Below are 10,113 nucleotides of genomic sequence, written 5' to 3' on the forward strand. Positions count from 1 at the left end.
CGGCGGGGCGGGCCGGGCTGGGCCGGGCAGGGCAGGGCAGGGCCGGGGCCGCCGCCCCCGCCGCTCCTCACCTGCTGCCGCTCCCCGCCCGAGCCGCCGCCGCCCGCGGCCGCCGCGCCGCCGCCGCCGCTGCCATGTTTGCGGGGCGGGGGCACCGGCAGGGGGGCGGCCCGGCAGCGCCGCGGCGACAGCACCGGGCCCGCCGGCAGCACCCCCGGCTCGCCCCGCAGCCCTCCGCTGGCACGGGACGGGGTCCCGAGGATAAGGGGCCGATGCTGCGGAGGGCGCGGATGGCGCTGCCCGGCCGGAGGCGGCAGCAGGATGGCTGTGAGGGCAACGCGGGGCACTCGGAGGTGAAGCTGGACCCGTCCGGGCAGCGGGAGTGGCGGCACCCGCAGAGTGCCACAGATGGCCCGACAACTCTGCAAATGGTCCTGGCGCAACGCCGTGTACCCCGCCCGGGTGCCTGCCAGTTTATCCACCCGTGTGCCTGCCACTGTACCCACCATTGTATCCCCCCGTGTGCCTGCCACTGTACTCACCACCATACCCACCCGTGTGCCTGCCAGTGCACCCAGCCGTGCACCCCCGCGGGTCACTGGGTGTCTGTGACAAAGGACAGGCTGCACAGCCAGCCTGCAGCCTGGACCCCAGGCCTGCTCCCCGTGACCCACGGAGCCCTACAGCCAGGGCGGAAAAGCCTGGTGCATCCAGCTGGAGTCCAGTGAGTGCCAGGAGCTCCCAGTTTGACGGCTGAATGATCCAGATTAAATGCCCTGTGAACCAGCTGGTATTTTCATTGATTCTTAGTTTTCAGACAGATTTGCTAGGATATTTTTCCATTGAAATCCCCACATAAGCACTCCTTTATCCATTATTTTGATCTGCGAATTAGGGTCAGATGTCCAAAGAACTGGGAAACCACTCTAAACCAACCATTTTTGGTTGTTCTCTTGCTTAATGCTTCTATGATTTCAGCAGTGAAAGGCCGTAACACTCAAGAATCCCTCCCGACAGACTTGCAGGCCTTGCTGTGACTGCCTGATCCCTCGGGGCCCAGCAGCAGTCGGGGAGCAGCAGCAGCAGGCAGGGAGCAGCCCCAGTCAGGGAGCAGCAGCAGTCGGGGAGCAGCATCAGCAGTCGGGGAGCAGCAGCAGCAGTCAGGGAGCAGCAGCAGTCAGGGAACAGCCCCAGACAGGGAGTAGCAGCCCCAGTCAGAGAGCAGCAGCCCCAGTCAAGGAGCAGCAGCCCCAGTCAGGGAGCAGCAGCAGTCAGGGAGCAGCAGCAGTCAGGGAGCAGCAGCCCCAGCCGGGGAGCAGCCCCAGTCAGGGTGCAGCAGGCTTTGCCAAGGGTTTTTGGCTGCAATGTGCTTCTACCTGCTTAACTGGAAAAGGGCTCGCCCCGGGCAGGAACAGCCGCTCCTGCAGGGCTGCCTGCTGCCTCCAGCTCCCATCCGTGGCAGAAGGACACCCACCGACTCGAGATTTGCAAGTCAATGAGAAAAGGACTTTTTCTGTCATAAAATATCCTGTGGAAGCTAACCTCAGAGGCATCATAGTTTTAACTATAAATTCTCTTTTGTATAGATTCAGGACCTCTGTAATGACTTAGGAATGCTGTGTAGCTTGCTATAGTTTGTAGCTGACTCCACAAAAGATACATTCACTTTCACTTGGACCTGTAACCACAGCATTTACACCAATGCAGTGTTAACTCTCTGTCTTGAAAATGAACTTCACAAAACTATATCAATGAGCATAAAGCAAGTGAACAAGTGTTTGAAGGACTCTAAAGGCCTTTAGTTTTGCAATAAGTTTTCAAACAAAGTCTTCTTTATCTCATTTTCAATCCCCTCTCTTGTGAGACTAAAAGCTACTAAAAAGTGAAGCACAGAATTTCCTTTCACATCTTGCTTGCATTAATATTAAGTGAATCTCAAGAGGGTAGGAGACAAAACACATTCTCCATTATTAAAGACAGATCAGGTTTAGCATGGATTTCCTCCAGAAGGCCAAGTCAATTTACAACTAGTTCTTTAACCTCTCCTTCAAGTTTATAAACAAAACTATTTCTAAGTTATATCGGCAAATGTTTGTGTTACTCTAAGTAGAAAACAACCGTTTTATTTTATTTGAATTTTGTATTTAGACCTTGAAAAGATCAAGTAAGTTGTCACCATGTGACCATACCATTTTAATCCAATACCTTCCTTATGCTATTTTTCGTATTGCTGCCTGAAACACCAGCTCTACCATTAGGCTTAAATCATGGAAATACTTATTCTGCTCAGTTTTAGTCTCACTAAGAAATTCACACAGAATTCCCAATACACAGAAAATTAAATACATGCCTTTGGTCTTCATTTTTTATTAATTTTAACTTTTTTTCCCCTTAGGTTTTCTCCTAAGATCTTGAACTTCAGTGTGAAAACTTGGCTTTACTTTGGTTACTGAAAATCAATCCAGTTGACTTTAGAGAGTTGAGAATTTCAGTTCACATTTTCTATTTATCTTCAAGACCCCAGGGCATGGCTGAGTGTTATCTCATATTCTTCTGAGAAGAATATTATTATTATTTTCTGCTGATCTGTTCTACAGATTTGGGCTTATAAATTTATTATTTCCTTTTTAAATTAATTATATACAACTAATAAAATTTGTTTTTCCAGATTAAGAAATTAACATCTGACAACTGGGTGTGGCTACGGTGAAAAAGAATACAAAACACTTAAATACAAAGTTTCTTCCTCTAAGAAAATATATTATCATGTGTCCCTAAGTTGTATTCAGGGGAAAGCTGTGAAATCCTGTGTTAGAAACTTCTTGCATGGTGTTTAAAATGCCATGAACATCTTTATAAATATCATAAGAAAAAATTGATGATTTGTCTTCTGAACTCTGATCCTGTCTCCCTTAAGATTTGGGGGAGAAAAGTGAGAGAAGTAACAGAAAAAGCAGCCTTTGTCTCTGACTCCCAAGGAGTACTGAGCTGTTTTGAAAGCAAAGCCAGACAACATGGTTTTAGCAGCCACTTCATGACCTGGCAAAACATTATGCTGCTGAAAAATCTGTTTCTCCTTTCCTCTTTTACTCCAGGCTCTGACCCAGGAGAGAAAAGGATGGAGTTCTTTTGCTGGCCTAAACCAGGCTCTCAGGAGACAGAGACCAAAGATGAGAAAAGTGAAGAGCAGTCAGGAGGTGATCCCCTGTATCATACCACGTAACTCCATGGCACTTTGTGGCTTTAGCATTCTTCAGTGACTCCAGGCTGCAGGACCTTTGCCAGCCTTGCTGTGGCTGCCTGAACACGGCTGCAGTGCTGCTGCTCCACAAAAGATACAAGAACAGACCCACGTTGTGCTAGAGATGACACATCCAGCACTGCTGCTACCCCTGCCAACCTTCTCAGCTGCACTGGGGCTCAGACCTAGGCCTGGCTGTTGGAAACCATGCTAGCAGGATGAGAGCTGCCACTTCACAGCAGTGTTAGGCACACACCACAAGCATTAGGGAGTCATCCCTCTCCCCCTGCAGGGACCCATTGTTAGCCATTTCATGGTAAAAACTGTCTTTATAGCACTGTGCCAGAATACAGCACAGGCACTGGGGTATCTGTATATCCACTCCTAGATTCCGACCCCTACGTGTTTTCCACCTTCTGGACACTGATAGTGCCAGAGTACCAGTCTGGAATTTATTTCATGAAAGTTTAAATGTCTAGATGTCATATCTCAGTTATTCTCCCTTTCTAACTTGTGGATAGCAACACTGTGCTCTTTTGTCTTTTTCATCTTGGTTTTCTAGAGTGTTTACTCTGGACATCTACCTACAACTGTATCAAAGTTCACAAAAATAAGCAATACCAGAGCTATCTATATCTTTTGAGCTGCAGAAAGGGAGGAAGGTTCAGCAACTACTAATACCAGAGTCAAGGGCAAAACTTTCTTCTTCCTGTTTTCCCCCATGCTTCCTATCAGTTCCCTAGCCAGCTTCAAGCTAAAACATATGTGTTATATATGAGAAAATACATATTGTGTGATGCAATACACAGTTTTTAGGAATATGATCTCTGGATGACTACAGTATATGAGTTCTGCAAGTCATCACAAAGTCCAAGCTCATTCAAATACAATACTTACATTTCATTTATGTATGGATAGGTGTGTGAGTCACATTTATTATGTAAAAGCTGTTCTAGACAATTTGAAAAATGTTGCATTCTACTCTTTTGGGATTTTGGTATAATTCTCATTTAAAACAAAACATAAGTATAGCTGGTTTAGGAGCCAGAAAACACCCCAAGATGGTCTAACCTTCCTTTCTGAACTCTCAAGACTTACCAATAGAAAGGTGAGGTCCAACCCTACAAGGGAAAGGAAATACTCTGTCTCTAGCCAAACTCCATTCTCATTGATAACAAACCCACTTTGATTTGAAACACTGACATGTATAGCAAAGCTGTTTGTGGTTTGGCATGTAAGTTAGTGAATGTAGGTCTTTGTCCAAAGAAAATGTGTAAGAGAGAAAAGCAAAATACTTTTGGAAAATAGAGTTATTTTAAAAATTGACATCTGGTTGAATCAACTGTAAGTCAGTTCAAGAAATACCAAGAGTCCTGGAGGCAGCAGATTATTGTGTGCAAATGCATGCTAAATTAATTTATACTTTGTCATTACGATTTATTATCGAGATTTTTTGTCCCCAGGGATGACATAGCAAAAATAGAAGAAGGCCAGAACTGGTGACAAAGACACTCATACATGGAAAAATACTGTTATGAAGATAGATGAAGACTGTGCTTTAAACCAGAAGGAAGTGGAAAAAATGTACAGAGAAAAAGACTGGAAAGGTAGATAGAACTAATAGAATTGCTTCTTCTCAGGAGATATAAACAAGGAAGCATCCATTTAGACAAAAGATAATGCATTTATAACTGAAAAAGGAAATAGATGTTTTTCAACAGTGTAATTGCACACTGTGCAAATTCATTTCTGAAGAATGCCATTGAAGTTGTGTTCAAGAAACAGGAAATTCATGAGGGTAACAAGAGCATCAGGTAGCACAAGTAAGCCCAAAAAAGCGAATAGGATTAGGCTCAGATTCCAAGTGTTATGCTAATTTTCAGTAGAATTTAATTAAATGAAAATATATTCCATTATTTTCCACTGCTGGATTTCTTGCTGCAATGTACATCAAATTGGCAGTGACCTCTATGGGAAACAGAATATTATATAAAGCACACCACTACCTAACCTCTATGAGATTACATCCTTTTTCATTTTTACAAGTCTTTTCAAAAATTTTTCCTAGACAAAGAAAAGTTAAAATAAAATGACCTGAAACGGTGCTGTTCTCTGCAATATCTACACTGGATAGAAGTGCACTCAAAAGATTTCAAGTACTAAGATTTCTTTGTCTTTAGGAAACAAATCCAAAATGGGTGAAATTCTCTGTTCTTTGAGGGGTACTGTACTTTATATTATGCTGATCACAAACTTTTTCAAGAAATCTAGTGCAGGTGAAACTTTTAATTACCAAAATCTAATGAAAATGAACAATTGGGAGATTAACTTTTGAATATTTAAGCCACAGTATGTAGTTCAGCTCATGAGAATACTCTGATGAGTTTGCCCAGACTGACTTGAGAAGAATAAATGTAATCAAACATGCTCCATGTTCTAGACTACTCAATGATTGGTTTTGCTGGGAGTTAAACCTAATGAAACCTCCCCAGCATTTTGTTTAAATCAACAGTAAAACTTTGATTGCAGATTCAGGCCTTCTCTGCCTGGTGAACGGGCGATCTCAGCCTGAGATATTTTCATGGATACACCAGCACTGCAAACAGGCAAAGGTCTCCAAGCAGGGCCTTTGTTTTGTAGTTCCACCATTTTCTGAAGGAAACAAGATGTGCTGGGGGGCAAAGGGGGTCTGTTTCTCCCCCACACGGCTATCTACCAGGGCAGCAGCTCTGACCCCGAGTGACATGACTGGACTGCAGGAGTCTGCCAGGCTGTAGCAGACATGGCCTCAGTTTTCTTTGGACATCCAACTCTTACCTGTACTTTTGATCCAAATTTACAGCACAAGGACACTGAAGAGCTCAAGGCTTACTTACAAGTTCTCTTCTTGCTCAGAACATTGTGAGGCCAATATTCACCAAGAAAATCTCCAAAAGGATGGACAGCAAAAATAGATTGGCAAAGAAAAATATGGTAGAAACATTCCAGTTCAGTGCTTATTCTGCTGGTTAACATCAGCAGTGGGAAGATAACAAAGGAAACTACTCAGTGTGAAGGGGGAATCTCAAGGCACTGGCATATGACTCTTCTGGGACCAATTATTCCTCAAGTATTTCTCAGTGATGCAGTGAGCACATAAGCTCTCACTAGACCCTGCAGAAAGGAGCAAAATTTTTAAAATTAAGTCCTGTTTAAACCATGTTAGCTGTCTTTCTCCCTCTTAGAGCCAGGTGCTAGCCCAACTGTAACCAACCCTTCAAGCCCTTTGAGCAGAAGGGGCTGAAGGAAAAAAAGAAATATCAGAATGAGAAATGATTCCAGAGGACAAAAAAAAAAAAATTAAAAGGAAAATGTGTGAGTGTGTCAGACTCAAAAGTGGATTGATGGGCACTGGAGGAGGGCAGCCCCCAACAACATCAGTCACTCCTGGAATGTGTCCAGGGAAGCCATGGTTGCTGCCCACCAGTGCTCTCTCTGTCAGCATGAGAAGATGAGGGACTGGAAGCAGATGATGCAGTTGGCAGGGTACCCTCATTGAGTTTGTGTCATGGTGGTGTGAAAGGCCACTTTGGCTGTAACCAGGAGCAGACTGATGAATAGGTCTTGTGTTTACTGCCCATTGTGTTATAAACATCTCAAGTGGTCATTAATGAAAATGTGTTGGAAGAATAAATACTCTTTAATCTAGGCAAAAATGAAATACTGTTCTGCAGTAAGCAAGCCTGCTTTTTTATATGTCATGTATGATTTAAGACAGAATTTTGTTTATTTGTAACTTCCATTCTTCCCTGACATTTAAAATGTTCTTTATTTGTTGTACTAATAATGGGCTTCAGATGTGAGAAAACAAATTACATACTTCTTTTGTAGTGCAACTTCAGTGCAATGATCTGAAAGTACTCACTTACATATTAGTGAATTAATCCTGACAACATATTAGTAAAAAAAAATTTTCATAGCTGAAAACTCCAGCTTATCTTCTTTTTGCCTCTTTTTCGAAGTTTGCTGTTACTGGAATAAAACAACAAATCATGATTAATAATAAAGCACTATGTATGCTTGAAGCCAAAATACACAGATTTTCTAACAAGCACTGTCAGATCTTTTACTAAACAAGCAGCAACATCCTGACTTCACGTTCTTGCTGTTTATCCACTAGCCCACTTTCTTTGCCAATTCCACATCTACACTAACAAGCATTGTTGCAGAGCTGTCACCAAGTAGTCCTGGACTGTGTATCTACAAATACATTTTTTTAAGTGATCAAAACCTCAAAATATTCTCATCCGAGTGACATAACCTTCCCAAAGCCACAGAAGCTTTTATCAAGCCTACAGAAGAATAGGAACATAGATGTTGCCTCATTTATATATTTCTTAACAATTTTCCAGTTCCACAATGCCCTGTTCCCTCAAAGCACTTGTCCCACTGTCGTTTTGTTTTCTATTGCTTTGCATTGATCAATGTAATATGAAAACTTCATATCTGAGAAAGGCTTTTTATTTTCTCCACTGCTAGCACAAATCACAGGCAGGCAGTCATTGCCTTACATACTTTGGGAAGACACCTAAATGCCATGCTTCTCTCTGCAGAGAAAAAGTGCAAATATCCTCATGCTGGAGAGAAGGGAAAGTGTAAGGCTGTTTATGTAGCAATAGCCAGGTTTGTGAGGAATACAGAAGAGATGCAAACCAGGGAATGAGAAAGCAATATTGCTAAAAGACAAACACCCTTCTGAAACAGTAAAGGGATATTTGTTTCAGTATGGCTGAATCAGGCCACAAGCCCATTTGCTCCAGCATCCTGTCTCTAACAACGATGTTTAAGAAAAGAAACAAGGCATGGAGCAAGTCCAGTGTGGTGCTTCCCATGGCATGTCCTGCCAGCATCAGCTTCCTGTTCTAGAGACTGTGTCAGCATCTTCGGTTTTAAAAAGTCTGATGGACTTCTATTCCACAAGTTTTCACTATGGATTCAACTTTTCTCCATAAAATGTATTTCCTTTTATTTTTTTTTTAATGTAATGAGAAGGAAAACCACACAGAAAACTTTACTTTTATGCAGGAGAAGTTAGGAATGGTAATAGCATGATGGGAAATGTTATGTGGATCACCTGGTCATATTCCTATCAGTGGAACAGTGCCATCCTCTGCAAAAAGTCCCCCTCTGTGTCACTGCAGGACAGCTCTGTGCCCATCTGAGCAGCCCCTGAGTTTCCATCCATCTCTGCCCAAAGCCAGGGTGCCCAGCACACAGGTATGTGCTTTTGCTCAAGCATAGACCTTCAGGGGATGATGGAATTTACAGTAATTTAACTTTCTCTTGCTGGCAAGGGATAAAGGTCAAGTCCAAACAGCCCATTAAGCATCTCAAGTGTTATTGTTATTATATGATACAGACACATAATCTCCTGCCCTTTTAAACGTTTGGCAGTCTGTAATCTGTGACTGTGAGAATGTCAGTGGAGTCCAGAGTCTGAGAAATGTGCTTGGTTTCTATTGTAAGGAAATATACAATTATATATAGTATACTATGGATAATGCAGTCAAAGGCACTGAGAAAATTAAAAGGTGGAATGGCATTGGAAAAAGTATAAATACTAGCTAAGCAACAAAATTGTCCCAAATGCCTAACAGATGGAGTTAGAGTTATGGCTCATGAAATTATGAGCATGTATTTTCTATAGAATACGGTAGAAAAAACTTGTTATTCATGAAATTTGAAAATTTAAAATAATATAAATGAAAGGTATTTTCATCTCAACAAAACTGCACATGAATCTCTTATTCAGAACAAAAAAAAAATTGCAGTTAAGAATTTTGCTTACTGTACTTTGGAAGTCTTTAGAATATGGATTAAATTATATTTACTCCTTACATATATAGTTTTACTGTTGATTTGAACTTGATTTCAGTTTGTTAACTTTGCTTCTGATATATGCAAAATTAAAGTAATGGTGCTTTAATTCTGAAGCTGTGTCCACACAGGATTAAAGGCAGTTTTGCTAACACACTTCCAAGTCACACCTGTAGGTGGTTCAGATCATTTTCCTGAATGCTTCTGTATAATCAAGGCTGGTGTGACATGCTAATATGGGAGACTGCTGTACTCCTGGATAATGAGAGTCAGGAAGAGAGCTATAAATATTTCTACAAAATTTATTATTCAGTTTTGATTATTAATTAGTTTTCTAATAAAATATGCAGGAGTCAGTGGCATTTGCCTAAATTTCCCTGGAGTATTTGCCATTCCTATTAATTTTCTTTAGCATGAAATAAAGGAGTTCCCATGGACTGGCTAATGATGCAAGATGGAGTTGTGTTTCTCTTTCTATGCTTAGACCAAGTGGCTGAAACCTTGACATCATTGATGTCATTGATAAAGTTTTCCCTGAATTTAGCAGAGGTGTATTTTAATTCAAAATGACTTCATACAGAAGGGAGAGGAAAAAACCCTGTGTATGTGCAGTGTAGAAATATCAATGTAATCTAAAGAGGTATTTTATCAGATTAGTTCTTGGTTTCTCGTTTATGCCTTTGAGATCAGTATTAAAAAGAGATTTTGTTATCCAGTTAAATCTCACAAGAGAAGGATTCACCTCAGTTGGTTCAAAACCTAGTTCAAGGAGTGATTTTTTTATCATGTCTCTTTCCTCTTGATCATAGCAGTACCTAACTTGAAAGGAGACCATGGGCTAGACCCATTTCTTCTGACAGAGATTTATCTAAAATGTTACTGAACAATTATTTGAAATTAAGGGCATAAAAAAATCTAGTGGATGTTGGAGCAGGATCTTAAATTCTGTTTTGGTGTTATTTATCTGATTGTGTAGATGATTTAAATTTAGACAACCTGTTTACAGAAATTTAGAT

The sequence above is a fragment of the Melospiza georgiana genome, chromosome 3 (genome assembly GCF_028018845.1).
Source record: "Melospiza georgiana isolate bMelGeo1 chromosome 3, bMelGeo1.pri, whole genome shotgun sequence".
NCBI lineage: Eukaryota > Metazoa > Chordata > Aves > Passeriformes > Passerellidae > Melospiza > Melospiza georgiana.